The following is a 15,856-nucleotide window of genomic DNA, read 5'->3' on the forward strand; positions in this document are numbered from 1 at the left end:
TGTTCATTTTTAAAAGTAATTAATATGAAGAGTGATGCTGGAAAAAATTGCCTCACCCTCCATAAAGTTATTTGCAAGCTGTAGGCATCAATACTCATTTGTGTGGCTATTTTTTTTGAATACTGAAAAATGAACAATTTGAACTTTTTCAAGTGAGGAAATGCTTCCAAGATCTTTCTGGAAGCTCAGAGGAAATATGCTTAGGTGATTCCATTTTATTAATATAGGAGTGCTGCACTCTGCATGAATCTGCACCTGCTGTGTTAGAAAAAGGCTTTGCAGTTACAAAGTGCAGAATGAACTACATGAGGGGCTTGGGGGACTTCTTTTTTTTCCACAGGAACAGTAACTTTACAAGCAATTATTAAAAACTCCACTATTCTCAGTGGAATATGTCTTAGGAGATATCTTCCAAATGCAACCTTTTTAGAAAACAGATGGTGAGAGACAAATACAGACTTGAAGTGGGGCTTATCTGTCCCATGATGTTTCCTGAGCTGCTCAAACCATGTTTCCCCTCAGAGAGAAAGAGGCACTCCAGATTCAGTTCATCCTATAGCAGCCTAAGCTGGGTCAGATAAACCATTCCTATTGCTCCCCACTGACCCCATGCAGAGCCCCTGGGAAAAAGTTTCAGCTTAGACTTTCATGTACCCAAGGAATGCCAGAGGAATCACTTTCTAAAATGCCCACTTTATTCCTTCAGAAATTGAGCTATGCTGAGAATTTATACTGGAAAATATAAAATAGGTCAGTGGGGGTGGTAGTGCTGAATTACCAGAAATGGACATTAGGAGCTCTGGCATTCCAGCCATGACTCCCAGGTTTTGGCCCGCCAATCATGGAGCACATCCAGCACCTGGACCAGGGCACCAGCACTGCCACTCTGCCTTCAGTGGAAATTTTGTCTACCAGGACTCATGGAGATTAAGAAAAAATGTTGAGGGTTGGCAGCAGGCCTGGGTCTAAAATCTGAGTGTGCAGAAGAAAAAGGCAGCTGTCTGTAACAGCTGGCTGTAGGAATGTGTTTGATGGGTCAGGTCGGCATCTCTGAGTAAAACAAAAGATGGAAGAAAGCTGCTTGTGTCTTCTCCAGGAAGCTTTTCTAAAAGTGCTTCTTCATAAATGCAGAGCAAGTTGGTGGCTAATATCAATTTTATGTTGAGGTTCAACAAGAAAAGCTGGGCCATCAGAAACATCCTGAAATTTCAGCCTACCACTGAGTGACAACTGCATGAAACAGACCCAGAGCAGTGGAAAATTTTAAGCCATAAATTAGCCTTGAAACTAGTAGGCCATGCTGTTTTTATTTTGGCGGAGGTTCTTTATTAACTCATCTGTCTAAACATATGGATCTTGACAAATGAAAGCTGCAGGGAGGATCTGCTCCTGTCCTGCAATTGAAAACACTTAAAATTAAATTACTGCAAATATTCTTGTTACCCTCTCTTAAATGGCAAAGTACCACAGGAGCTGTTGCTCTCTATCAGTTCAGCTCACAAGGGGCCTATTTCCTGAAGCTAAAATTGAAAGAATTTTTTAGTCTGAAACTTTTTCTTCAGTTAGTTACTGCCCACTTTTACTGAAAGGAGATAAATAAGTTAAGTTTTTGTTCTCTGTCATGTATCCTAACACTCCCACGTGCAAGACACCTGCAAAAGCTAGCAAAGCCAGCTTGTTTACTTAGTGCAATTTATTTGACCTTTTAATATATTTGAGTAAGGATTTTATATCCAAGGCAACTTTATAGAACAGATTTGAAAGGTGACCTTCAAAGGAAACATCAAAATCTTTCTGAAAAAGGAAACTTTGGAAATATATGTGAAAAAGGCTGCTTTTCAGCTAAGCTCCTGACTCAGGACTCCCTGGCTTTTCAGCACAGGGACGTACCAGAGCAGTGAGTTCATCTTGCCTATGGAAGACCTACAAGTGCTACCATATAATATTGAAGGGTCCAAGAAAGGTTTTGGGCGGCCAGTTCTAGAATTTCCATAACAAATGCCTTCTGTTTGCTGGCTGGGGCAGTCACTCAGCACTGGTTTTGATGTTAGCCTGCATTTTAATCCTTAACTGCAAATCCTTTTTGCCTTAGCGAACTGTCTAGGTCAAATGAAGCTCTTTTAGGGAGGGATGGGAGCAGATAGAGGCAAAAGGGAATGTTTTTCTTTAGTCATTCCATAAATGTGCACCACCTTACAGTACTCACAAAGCCATGCTGGCCCAGGTCAGTGGCAGGAAGAAGGCTGCCCCTGCCATAGGCGAGGTCCTACAGCCAGCAGTACTACACATCCTCAGGTCAAAACTGGCTCCACTTGGCTTTTCTTTCTGAACACTGCAGACAAGGGGTTTCATGAGCTTCAATATACAATGTTAATTTGACTTTCACTGCTTTAAGGAATGCATTTTTCCCACACAGAGCATTTTCCCATCACAGGCATTAGACATTAGAGCAGAGCCTTCCATGCTACAGGCCATGCCACCTCTGGGGGACTGGGAAGCCTTCAGAATTTGTCATGGCATGCAATGGGCAGAGCTGTCAAGTTCATCCTCCTCACTGGTGATCCCATTCACATCACAGATGAGGCACACTGCATGGACAGGATGCTTCAGCAGGGCTGCTGTCATAAAGTCTCCTCAGAAGCCACTGGGAGCTATCCAGAGACTTCTGGATAGAATAGTTCCCTGAGGTCTTACCCTGCCCGGTAGGGTAGAGGGAATTAAATTGTTTGAGGCCATATGCAAAATGTCTGTCTGGAAGAAATAAAATTTAAAAAGGATTAATTGTTGATGCCTGGGGAAGTAGGTCCCCTTCAATACTAAGCAGGTGCAATTGCTATCTAGGGCTTCTTGCCAAGACAGCTTGCAGTGGTATTTAATGGTTACACACACTTATCTCAAACCTGAAGATCTTTCACACTAAATCAGAGAACATCCATAATTAGGAAAATTCTGCTTAGAAAACCATGCCTAGAATACTTGTGGAGCAGTATTTTTCCCTCATTTCTTTTTGCTGCTTCTTTAGGATAGCATGGAGTTCAGAGACAACTGTAGTCATATGGCTTTACAAAGAGAGGGACAAAAATTTGAGAAAGACTTAAATGAAGCTCACCAGTGTTTGAAGACCATCATTGAGAAACTCATTTATTCACTGGCAGTTTTCCCCTCCGATTCTTATATTCTGGTCCAATTTGCTCTGAGACAAATCCTGCAAAATCCACTGGCAATGTGAAGGAGCAGGCTTCCTGCCCAAGGAATGAGCAAAGCTTGTGAGCTGTAACATTCCTATAAAAATAACAGATATCTTGAAAGGTGAATCCTGGAGATTTCACTGTAGAGAGCTCCTGCTGACTTTACATCAGTGAAGATTTCCCAGAGGAAATGGTGCTCCTGCAAAGTAGTAAATAGCCTTCTCCTATCAAACTCATACCAAAATCATGTTATTAGGAGCTGGGAATGTCTCCAGAAGTTGCTTTGGAGGAGCAAGAATTAATTCGTAAATAATAAAGTCTCAAAATGAATTCAGAAATGTGGAGGCTGAGAAGACAATCTCTCTGTTTTCATCACAGCTCAGGAAAATGTGTTTTCAAGTAATTCTTTATGGAGTGAACACTTGAGAGAGACAGAGAAAACAGAGTGCTTAAGTATGGACTCTTTCATGAGAACATATACAGCCTGATTATGTTGCAAGTAAAGACAGCCTGATGGATCTTTACTGAGTTTTACCATAATAAGCCAACTAAGCAATGGAGAGGTGTAAGTGCAGTATCTTCTATTGAGAAAAGAAAAAAAAAAAGTGAAGAAAAATATGTGGCCCAGTGAGATCAATCACTTTAAAGCAATAAAAGGTCTCAGTAGATGATCCAGTGCAGGTGAATGGAAAGCAAAGCAAAAGAGGCATTAACACGGTGAAGAGAAGGTATTTATAAACCGAGGTGAAACATTTGTGAAGATTGCTTTGCAGAGCTTTCTCAACCCCGTGACTGTGCAGCAGACAGCATAAAACCCTGCTCTTCTACTGCCAAATCAGGATGGTTTATGAAGTCACTTACTTCTGTCAAACAGCTGCAGCTGTAATGCTGAGAAGAGGCATTCCCCCCTTTTTGCAATAAGATTTAATGTCTGTGTGATTGCTGAGCAGGAATAAGGGCTTGTAAAACGTTTTTTTTTCCCTTTTTTTTTTTAAGGGATAAATTAAGCTCCATTTAACTGTGATTTGGGTAGTAGGTGAGGGAATTCTGTAGACTATGAGATAGAAAAGTATCCCTTTCCGTTGGCTGGAGGAATAAATTTCCACATGTGATTTAATTTTTTTTTGAAAAATAATTTTTAAAAAATGGTTAACACTATCAGGAGCATCATCAGCTGAATACTTTCCAAATGTGGCTCCATACTCTGATTGATTTGCCATATTTTATGCTCGCACTTTAAATGTTACTGGTGTCCTTTTCACAACTACAATTAAGGCTACCTCAAAAAACTTACTCATTGGTTCTTGGGGTGAATGCAGACAACTGCCCTGGCTTGAAATTTTGCATGGGATGTCTTAGCTTAGGAATTATTCAGAAATAGGAAAAAATGCCACAGAGGTCCAGCCAGCACTAGATTTAGCTTTCTTTTTTTTAGTGTGACTCTGTCCCTCAAGGGAAGAGGGAAAAGGGCTCTATTGGGAGCACAACGTGGTGCTGTTTGCTGAAATGTTGTGATCTCCAGGGCAACGCAGAGCACAACAGCAGGCAGCAAATAAACAGAGGGAATGCACACAAAGGTGTTATACAGGTTCTTACAGAGGTCTCTAGTGAGTGTGCATCTACTCTTGGTGGCACCACCCTTCACAGGGAAGGGACAGAAAGCTGAAGAACTCCTATGAAATGAATATTGGCTATTTTTCTAATGGTATCCTCTTGGAGGGGAGACACGTGGGCAGCAGAGAGGCCGGGGGAGAAACCTGTGGGAGGCAGCAGCAGCCCTGAGATTGCCCTGCTTTGCAGAGCACAAAGTGGTGCCCCCAGCCCCACACACCATGGTGTGACAACCACCCACTGGAGCCCAGAGTCCTATTGCCCCAGCTGCAGGAGGCTGTTTTGTTATCTCCCACCATTTAGGCTTTTTACACTTTTTCTATTAGTTCACTCCATCTGCTCTCACACAAAAAAATACCCTATTACAGCACCTGAGTTCCAGTTTCTTCAGCAATGCATTAGCCCAAGCACAAATGGTTTTATCTCAGTTTCATTAAAAAGTCATTTAAAAGAAAAGCTTTCCCAAAGAATCTCTATACCCCCACTTGCAGTTAGCAGAGTGTGTTGAAACCTGGTCTGATGATCAACAGCAAGATCCTGTTGACATCACCAGAGCAAGAATCTGAGTGGTGCTGTCCAGGTCAAAGCTCACTCATCAGTGCTTCTAACAGGGTTGGCATCAGGAGGATTCTGAAAATAGACAAACAAACTGATCCCTGTTTGACTTGAACTCTGTTTGTCAGGTCACGTGCATGTGTACAGAGACTAATGAGAAAATTGCAGACGAGTGAAAGTATTTGGCAGATAATTTTCTCCTCAAGCTTCCTAGAAACTAGCAAGTCCAGCCACAGTTCCAATTTGGAATTGGACAGGTTCCCTTCTAGATGGTTCAAGGTTTGCAGAGATTCCTAGCTTAAGAAACACAAGCCCAGAGACTTGGGGAAAATTTAGGCCTTCTGAATATCACTCTTAATGTTTTTTTACAAGAACTAGTGTTTATGCTGAAAATTTCCAGAACTCTTTCTTTCCCAAACATTCCCACTTAAAAATGAATATTTAGATTCATGGTCATTGAAAAAGAAAACATTGTTAAATTCTTTGAAATTCTGGCTAGAAATTCAAGAATCCCTTGGGAAATTCATCGTGCATCAGAGTACGCAGCACAGGTTTTCAATTCCTCTCCTTGTCCCCAAGATGACGGTGCAACAGAATGGGAGGGCAATGGGTTCTCAGGCCCTGAGTCTGCAAACACTTTGGGTATGGTTTCATGACTCAAAGTGCTCACGTTACTGTGGTTTAATAAGTTACCACCCATCAGCTGAGCCATGGCCACTGCCTGTGCACATACAATTAGCTCACCCTAATTGCAAAATGCGCAACTCACCCCCTTCCAGGAGATCTGTGCAGCTGCACATTTATCTCAAGTTACCCCTTGGCATGTTTGCTGCTCAAGGTCCCATTTCATCATGCCTTCATTGAGATGAAGTGTGCTAGAAGACACGAGCATCCGACATGCCCCTGGGGTGGGGATTCACAGCTCCCCCGGCCTCGTGGCCTCGGCAGGCTGGCAGTCCCTTGCCAGGGTGAGCAGCCCTTGAGCCAGGGTGCAAGCTGCTCTCTGCAGAGCCTTGTCTTTGCTGTGCTGGGGAAATTTAGAGCATCAGAGAGAAGAGCCTACGTTCTGCCTCCCTACCTTTGATATGTGCAAAGGGACCTGCTGCCCAGAGGCAGCTGCCCTTTCTCAATGGTGACTGTCAGCAGCTCGAGTGCCCCACACAGTGCTGCCACACCTAAAGAAGCCCGATTTTTAATGCTAGGATATTCCACTTTGTGTTCAGAAGGAGAACAAACACTGCTTGCACCTCTGTGATTTCATATACCCACCCCAACATCCTACGCTGAATAATCTTTGATTCAGAGCTCTCTGCACCTTTTCTGTTGTGCTTTCCAAATGACACCACCCAGTTTAGCACAACTGCTGTGCATATGATCCACAAAATCAGCCTCTTTGCCCAGGTTATATATTTACATCTCCTGCTACCAGGCATTCCTCCTCCTTACCAGTCCTTTAGGATGACTCAAATTCTTGCTCACGTGAGCAGTCCTTGCTTGAGCACACACTCTGTTGTTTCAGCTGGATCTTCCTACAGTAGCATCTAAAGGATCAGGATGTTTCCCACCAGTATGCAAGGTTTCAAACACAAGATACGCTTGCTACAGCCGGGAACTAGTGAATAAGAAGCTGTACCAGCAAGGAAACCCTGAGCCTGAATGTATCAACAATTCCATCTGATAAAAGTATCCTCCTATTGTACTCTGCACATGAGGCTCAGGTTAATAAATGAGGCAACGTGGTTCAGGAAAATAGAAAATTCACATATTAATGCCAAAAAATGTACATATACACCCTTTTCATGGCATGTGTAAAACTACTTGAATTTTGTTTCTAAAATCTAGGATGAAATTTGAAAACTGAAAAAATAAGTCAGAAAAAAAAATTAGTTATTTTCCATACAGATATTTTTTCTTAAATAAATCTCATGCTAACTGTCCTGCATTTTATTTTAGCTGCTTGGAACAGTTTGAGATTTAGATCAGAAAAGAAGACTGGTACACTTTTTCCAGAAGGTGTTGGTTTTGCTCTGACCAGTCCTGCCATTTAGGTAACCTTTCCATATCTCTGTACCACATTTCATCTGTCCTTCACCTTTGAGCAGCACACCTGCACTCGTGAATCCCTGCTCTGAGATTGCTTTAGCCTTCCAAATTCCTGACCAGCTTCAAAGAAGCACAGCTGCTTGCTTGTCAAACATAAAGCATATTTCTTTCATGCCCAACTTCAAATACTCAGTGCCAGACTAAACGTGCAGTATCTGATGGGCCCCCACAGCTAGAAATTGAGATTTTTAAACCTCAGTATTCCTGAATATCCTATGGCTTAGGGGTGACTGTCACTTTGGACCTCTCCAGACAATTCAGAGGTCGCTAAATCCGTGTTATGTGCAGACTTGCACATGCTAAGAAAATGTCGTGGCAAAGTATCTAAAACTTCCCTGGGAAAACTGATTTTATAATTGCATCCCACTAGGGAATGCTCTGGTTTCCTCCTTAGCCGTGTTTGTGGTCATCAGAGAAGGTCAGCGTGCAACGAGCACTGTTAAGGCAGTGCCATCAAACAGGCAAAGAAGGAGTTGTCAGAGTTTGGTTTTATTTGCCAGTCCATCAATACGCTCCCTTTTGCACAGGCATGATGTGAAAGTTTTGCATTCCAAACCCTTTGTCTGAAGGCTCCTGCTGCAGCGTGCACAAGGGACAGAGAGCACACTCAGGACAGTGTTCCCCCAAGGAACATCCCTGTGACCTGTGCCTGGCGCCCGCGGTCTCGCTCTGCTGGAGGAGCCGTGGCACACAGAGATGGCAACCTAGGGATGGACTGGGCACAGCCACGGGGCACTCCAACTGCCACAGCCCCTCGCCATCCCTGCCACGGGCAAGGGAATGGACAGCCCAGCAAGTGTCGGGACAGGATTACTCGGGCTTTAACCAGCTTTTCACGTCGCTGCCCAGCCCTGCACGTGGTGGCGCGTAACTTCAATGCCTGGCGTAACCTTGTTTCCGCAAAGGAAAACCAGCAGGAGCCGGTGAGGGATCCTGGCCAGTGTCCTCCAGGATGCCCCTGGCGCCGGACTGCGTTGGCGGGCGCAGCTCGCGGGGAGAGGAGACGGGCTAGGGCTGCATGGGTGTCTCTCAGTCATCCTCACGCCCCTCCGGAGCGCCGCGTCCCCGCTCGCCCTCGGGTCCGCTCGGGGCTGCGCGGGGCCGCCCTTCCCGCGGCGCCCAGCGGGGGGCGCTGGCGAGTCACCGGCGGAGCGCGGCGGGGCTGCGCGGGAGCGGAGCGGGAACGGAGCGGGAATGGAGCGGGTACGGAGCGGGAATGGAGCGGGTACGGAGCGGGTGCAGAGCCGGGAGCGGGAGCCGGGTCTGGCCCAGCGGCCCCGCTGTGGGTGACGGGAGGCTGCGGAGGGGGTGAGAAGCTGGGCGCGGAGCGGGCGCGAAGAGGGAGGAGCGCAAAGGTGGGAGGAATTAAAAGCGGAAAAAGTGATGCTGAGGTGGGGAGGCTGAGCGAGTGGTGGGAGGCGTGGCCGAGGAGCAGAGGAGGGGAAGGCAGGGAAAGGAGGGAAAGGAAGGAAAACAAACAAACAAACAAAAGGAAGAAACTTCTCTGTTTTCCCCTCAGGTTTTTCAGAAGGTCGAAGTTAATTAAGTTAACTGTCGCTATTTTTTATCGCTGTTAAATTTCCACCCGCTTTCACGCTGTCTGCAGGGATTGAAAGTGCAGGAACTCAAACGCCGTGGGAAGGCTGTTCTCCAATACAGTGTTTGCTGCACTCCCCAAAGCGCTGGAAATCTATACCTATGACAAGGGACAGGTTTCTCTTGTGGTTTTTTAAATCACACGGTGCTTTAGTGATACCTCAAGTGATACCTCTGCCTTCACCAGTGGTAGGTACCACGCACTGGTATAGCACTCACCTCTCCTGAGGAGTGAAGAGTTACACCAGTGAAGAGGAGCCTTACAGCTGGTGCAAAACTAGACTTAGCAGTGGGACTGTGCTTGCACTGTGCCGTGGCATCCAACAGGATGTCATGTTCTGTGTATGTTCTGTGTTCAGAGTCACACTAATGGGCTCAACACTTGTTGGCAGCCTGAGGCTACACAAAATGGAGTATCACTGGGCATTCCTCATTTTAATGGCAATTCTGGAAATGCTGAAAGCTTTCTGCATAAGACCAGATGAGGGAAAGATGCTTAGTGCTACAATAATAGTCTTTAACCCAAAGACTTTACTTGCTTGGGTTCTTTTATTTTTTTTTTTCAGGAAATCATATTTTTCCAGCTTTACTTCTGTTCCTTTGCATTGTCCCTTGGAAGGCTGTTAATATTGCAGTGTCTGAGCCCTGAGTTTTGTTTGGCTTCTGCCATTGCACACCAGTGAAGGTGGCCGCAGTGCTGCCAGGAGACACAGCAACACCCACACGCACATGAAGGAAAACTACAATAGCTACTTTCCAAAAGAATCTGCTAATCATTCTTGTTTTACCTTTTCAAATAACTGCTGGTGACTCAGACTTGACATGGCTCCGATAATCTTCACACATAATTAAGCAATTTATACCTTGTATCTGTGGGTAGACGCTGCTGTCAACACTCAGACCTGTTCTGAAAATGACTGAATTGCTTTCTTTGGGAAAAAAGAATGAACAAAAAACAACCAACTCTTGCTTTCTGCCACCTTTGATTAAATAATCTTAAATAACAAGACTGTACAGTAGGGAAATTTGCTTGTGTGGGCCATTGCTTTTGAAGCTGATGTGACAGCTTGTTGCACGACTCTGTACGCATTCTTCCATTTCACAGTGATGAATGCAGGAGATGAGTGGAGTGAGAAGTTCTTCACTCCTGTTACTCTAAATTGATAAAATAAAGCTTTGTTGGCGCTGATGTTACACTGATGTCAGTGTTTCACACCTCAGCTGTCTGAAAGTGGCCACACTGTCTGTGGGATGGGCTGAGGAGCCCCAGAGTGGACTCCATACAAACCCAGAGTTTTGCTGGCACACCCCCCCACTGCAGCATCAATGTCAGAGGGAGCAGGGAGAAGTCTTGCTGCCCCCACAGGTTGCCATTTGCCTGTGTTAACAGGATATTCTGAGTAATACATGTGTCGTCCTCAGTTTTCTCAACTCTTTTTGCGTGGACAGGGTTGTCCCAAATACATGTATCATCAAGGAGCCCTACAAGGGCCCCAGGACGTCTGGACTCTGAGAGGGAAATAGGAAACTTGTACTGGGGGTGAAACAGGCTGCAGTGTCAAACCAGACATTTAAAAGAGATCCAGACTCTGCAACACATGGACATAAATTAAACTGGGGGGGAAAAAATGTTAGACTCATGGAATCCTCAATTAGAGGTGAAAAACACCCTTTGTTCTTCTCTTCCCCAAGTGAAGTAGGATGATTTCTTTCATAACTGCACCATCCAAACTTTTTCGATTCATGGCTTATTTCCATTATTTTAGCACAGGTGTATCTCATTCTGCATGTAATATTTGAAATAGAAGGACGTGATAGCACTTTCCAGGTTAGCTAGTCCATAACCACACAGAATACTATAATGAAAGAACATCTTCTCAGTTTCATGCAAAAGGAGGAGAAAATGAACACAGTTAAGAAAATGCAAACGCAACCCAGTCATTGGGAGGATTTTTCCAGTTGTTGGATGCTGCAGATGGTGGAGGAATCCCTCCAGAAAATATTGGTTCCCTCTTTATCCTGGCACATGCTGAACTCATCTGCACAAAGCAAAAGGAGACATTAGAATTAGGTCAAGGAATCAAACACTTTCATAGAAAAGCTCATAGACCATTTTTAGGTATTTCTCCCCCTCTTTTTTTTTTTTTTTTTTTTTTTTTTAATGGCAAAAACAGTTATGTTAAAAACATCATGGGGAGTAATTCTGAACTGGCAGAGAGATGGGATAGATGATTGAATAGATTCTTTCCACCTCCACATTTTGTAATCTATGAACTCACCTTTGGGAAACTTTTCTTATTTCAGACTGAGTTTCACTCCCCCAGGGTTGTCTGAGGAAGGTGAGATATTTAACCTAAGCAGCATTAACACTACCACTGTGCTTTGGCTTTGAAAGCTAGCAAGATGTCTCAGCCCAAAGAAGCCATCACAGTGTGATTATTCTCTTGTTTGCTTTCTTCCTGGAGGCCTCTCCGCAATGCTTTGTGCTGGTGCTTCTCACTGCAAGCCAGAGGTGCAGTCAGCTCGATGTGCTGCAGAGCACATCCATCCTAAGGTGTCCTGCACCAAGTCCCCTGTGACTTCCTTCCTTTTGTTTCCCAGCTGGTTCCTCACAGGCTGAAATCGCACATGAGGGGCACCACTGAAATATGGTGTCTGGTGCAATTTTTAACAAAAAGCTCATCTTTCTTCCCTGCAGTGGATGGTCCCCTTGCCAAGGACTGTTGAGGTGTGTGTAAGCCCTGAGATGTGCTGCAGCTCCATGCTTCTTCCAACACCAGGTTGGTGTCTTAGTGAGCATGGCAGTGTCCTCAGCCAGTAATCCCATTTAATGGGGCTCATTATAATGCAGGGGAGCTGGGTGACAAGCATCCAAGTAAATCTTCTTACTTGAGGAATCTGCTGAGAAGTTCACTTGGGATCTAATGACTCACAATACAGCTTTTTTTTCAGAGAGCAATCAGCAAATTAGAGGAGAGCTTTCTAAAATGAAAGGTGTGGAGGAAAGGACTGGAGTCACCTCAAGCAGTCCAAAGCATTTGATCAAACACCTGGGAATGAGGAGTGAGAATAGTCAGTCTGTGCACATGTGGTGATCTGTTGTGAGGCATGCAAAAGGATCAGGGAAATCCCAGCTGCAGAGAAACTGATTTTCCTCTGGCTTCATTCCCACGCAAATCACTTCTGTCACAGTACCCAAGCATTGCTTCACCTAGGTTGGTTTCTTCTGGGTGGTTGATTTTACTCCAAGCAACTGCATTTATAGCCAAAAGCCTGGGATCCAGAATAATGTTTAGTTTAGTTTACAGCTCAGAGGATGTAAGGAGCAAGTAATGTGGACATCAGTTCAGGAAAAAAAACCAGTAACCTGGAAACAGAGACATAAGAGGACATTCACCTATTTCAGCTAGAACAGTTTGCCATCACATGGTGCTAAGAGGACAGCATCAGGCTGACATCCAGTCGTCTACAAGTTTTCTTTATATTATTATTAAACTTTCCAAATTAGAGACGGTGCAAATTCATGTAAATAACGGTATGTAATACATAACTATTTTTGATGTAAAAATGACTGTCTGCTGGTGCCAAGAAACAATTAAAATTTGGAAAAGAAAAATCTCAGAAAAGTCTCATTGCATTTACATTTCTTTTCTGACTGGAACTTTGTGGCTTGGAGAATGGATACACTGACCTTTTGCTGGTGTACTCTTCAGTTCTTGCCACAGACATCTGAGTGCAAGGGAGCTCAGTTGTCCTCCCCAAACCCCGACACATGCAGACTCCTGTGATCAGGAGCCTGTGCTGGTCTTGCCACAGATTTCCTGTGCGGTCTTGGATAGGAAGGTGTCTGTGTGCCTCAGTTTTTCCATCTGTAAAATAAGAACGATGTTACACCGCTTCACCAGTGCAGCTAAATTTCTGCTTTAAAAGCACATTGTGACCTTTGGGTGAATGGTGGTAATGAGCTGTTTGCCTTATTTATAAGTATTATTTGCTGTGATATAAATATTTTTTTGTATTGTTCATGCTGTGTTTATTTTGTGCAAGTGAATACAGTCCCAATGAAAGCAGGAGACCGAGTATTTTGCTTTCCCACGTAACTTAACCAGCATTCCCAAATTCTGATCTCTAACACCTCTGCTATTGCAGTCTTGGGCCTCTCTTGAGCAGAAACTGCTGATCATGCCAAATTCTCTGGTGTTTTGTAATGTGGGCTAACATGCACTGAGGTTTGGATGAGACCAATAGACTCATTTTCACTTAGGGCCTGCGGCAGCACTGAAGCTGGAGAGAACAGAAGTGAAAGGTCAGTGTTTCCCTTCCCGGAGACACACAGCTCCTGTTTGAAAGCAAATAAAAATATCATGTGACTCCTAATATTTATAAATATTTTTTGATGGCTTTAGTGCCTTTCTTCCAATTTTGCACCAAGAGGATATTTAGACGCTATTGCTTTTATACATTGCATTGTTTCTTACTTGGAAGGTTTACTTGAAATAAAAGCAACTGTAGACCTATTACTTCTCTAATTTTTCTAATTTTGTGTGTCTCAGTTTATGTGTAGAGTGTTGGCCAATATTTAGTTGGCCTTCTGGAACGAAGTGGGTGAATATGACCATGTACTTTGAGAAAATAAGGTCTGAATAGGCACGGCAAAGCAATTAAGTTCCCACAACTTAGAGCATGTCTTTAGAGAATGATTAAAGTGAGCACTTAGCTTGGGTGAGCTGGGATCATGTGCACAATAAATTACTATGGCTTGGGAGACGAAGAATAAATTGTTAAATCACAATAAGTGGACAATTTACCATGTCCTGAATGACATGACAGTGTCTGCTTTCCATTTCCAAAGGGTTGTTTTAGCTGCTTTTCTGGAATTTCTCTGGAGTCAATCAGAGAGGCACACACAAACAAAGCAATTATCTTACTGATTTTGTGCATTCTGTTTTGGAATGGTGGAAATCAACCACCATGATGGCTAAAGTTGGTGAGATGAATCCTACATGAAATACATAAAATGGTATTGTTATCAGAACCCCTTCTTTTCTTGAAGGGATGTAGCCATTGAAAGATAGGATCCTAGAATGATTTGGGTTGGAAATGGAAGGGACTATAAGCACCATCTAGTTCCAAATTCCCTGCCATGGACAGGAACAGCTTCACTAGACCGGGTTGCTCAGAGCTGCATCCAACCTGGCCTCGAGCACTGCCAGGGATGGGGCATCCACAGCTTCTCTGGGAAATCTATTCTAGTGTTTCACTGCTCTCACAGTAAAGAATTTCTTCCTAATAATTATAGTAGTAGTAATAATAATAAAAAAATGTGCACATATAAAACCTTGGGACGAACTTAGCAACTCAATATACACATTAAATATCTGAGAAAGTTGGTGATGCAGCCAAGCCCTCATAGACCACCACCACCACCCCATTTGTTTTGAGAGGAGTTCTGCTCTCATAGGTGGACAACCTAATGACCTAAGAAGGGCTGTTTCTCAGCAGGCATACTACTTGAGGCAGCCATGTCCTGTTTCTGAAGGAGCCATCCAAGCAGCACATAAGGAATTACATCAGTCCAGAAAGACTGAATCCACAAGGACATTTTATCTCCAGTTGCTACATACCATGACACTCTGGAACCTACGTAGGAAATCTCTGAGTGATTGTTGCTTAAGCTTAAGCTCATATCTAGCTGCTTAAACTCAGCACTGCCTTCCAAACCTTTGTCCAAGACCTGATATCCAGGTCCCTGTTGAAGGAGACACTGGATGGAATGTATTGCATGGCACTGCCTCATCACAAGCAGCATGGTATAAAACATCTGTGGCAAGGTATACAGATCAAATCCCAGAAACAGTGATTAGCACATAAGAGTGAATCTCCAGAAGTCTGAATCAAGTAGTTACTAAATGCATTGAATACTGCTGAGAATTTTATGAAAAGCATGAAAATATAGTCTGATGAGATTGCTCACCATTTTCATCTCTAATTGCATGAGAAATACTAGCAAAAAACAACAAGGAAAAAATAATTTTGTGTTTTTCATTGGCACTTCTGCTACAGGTACTCATTACCATGAGAAATGTGAAGCTGTAGAAGAAGCAGAAGAAGCAGAAGGAAAACAAGCTATTGTGCAACTTCTGTAAAACTTTGAATTTATTTGACTGAGATCAGGACTGCAAATTAACTCTTGTATCAGAAACCAACCTACCTACATTATAGTCTGCCTGCCTGACATTGCTCTTATTCTTGGTGGTGAGGGTCTTTCATTGAAACAGAAATATAAAAGTTATTGTTACCCTGGGTATAACATCTCACCCTACAATAGTTGCTTTGTGATTGAAATGAGCTTTTTTCCTGGTAGAGTTTATAATGAGCCAAATTTGAGCAGTTACAGCCCTGGGTCATTACAGGGAGAGAGCAGAAGAACTTGATGGTGACCAAGCAGCTGGCTGGGGAAGCCATGCTGGTGGAGTCCTCTGCACTTGGTCTTCATCAAACCTCAACAAAACTTGACACAGAACAAGAAAGAAGTCACTTCCCTACTGAGGATAGTATATTTGCATGTGGTGAAGAAATAGGTGGACTCATTTTCTGCTGTAATTGAAGAAAAACAGGGTATCAGGATATACACTCTGCTGTATATATGGTAGGCATAACGGTATACTTTGAAAATGGACTCCATGTTTCTCCTCCTTTCTGGAAATAAATTCCTGTAAAAATATAACCAAAGGCAATAAAAGTATCAGTAAGGAAAAAATAAAGACAAAAAAGATTCTTTCCTGAAGATACTAAAGCAAACA

The 15,856-nt window shown here is 43.5% G+C and overlaps 1 long non-coding RNA gene across 2 annotated transcripts; it reads left to right on the forward strand.

Annotated features, from left to right (window-relative positions):
• Nucleotides 1–8,635: 8,635 nt before the first annotated feature.
• On the forward strand, nt 8,636–15,163 carry LOC116993220. Of its 2 annotated transcripts, XR_004417220.1 has the most exons (3): nt 8,636–8,660; nt 11,752–11,833; nt 15,117–15,163. It is a non-coding gene; the product is annotated as an uncharacterized LOC116993220 (long non-coding RNA). The 2 variants fall into 2 exon arrangements; XR_004417219.1 differs by lacking the exon at nt 8,636–8,660 and having other exon boundaries at nt 11,245–11,833.
• The last annotated feature ends 693 nt before the right edge of the window (nt 15,164–15,856 follow it).

This window comes from Catharus ustulatus, chromosome 2 (genome assembly GCF_009819885.2).
Source record: "Catharus ustulatus isolate bCatUst1 chromosome 2, bCatUst1.pri.v2, whole genome shotgun sequence".
Classification (NCBI taxonomy): Eukaryota; Metazoa; Chordata; class Aves; order Passeriformes; family Turdidae; genus Catharus; species Catharus ustulatus.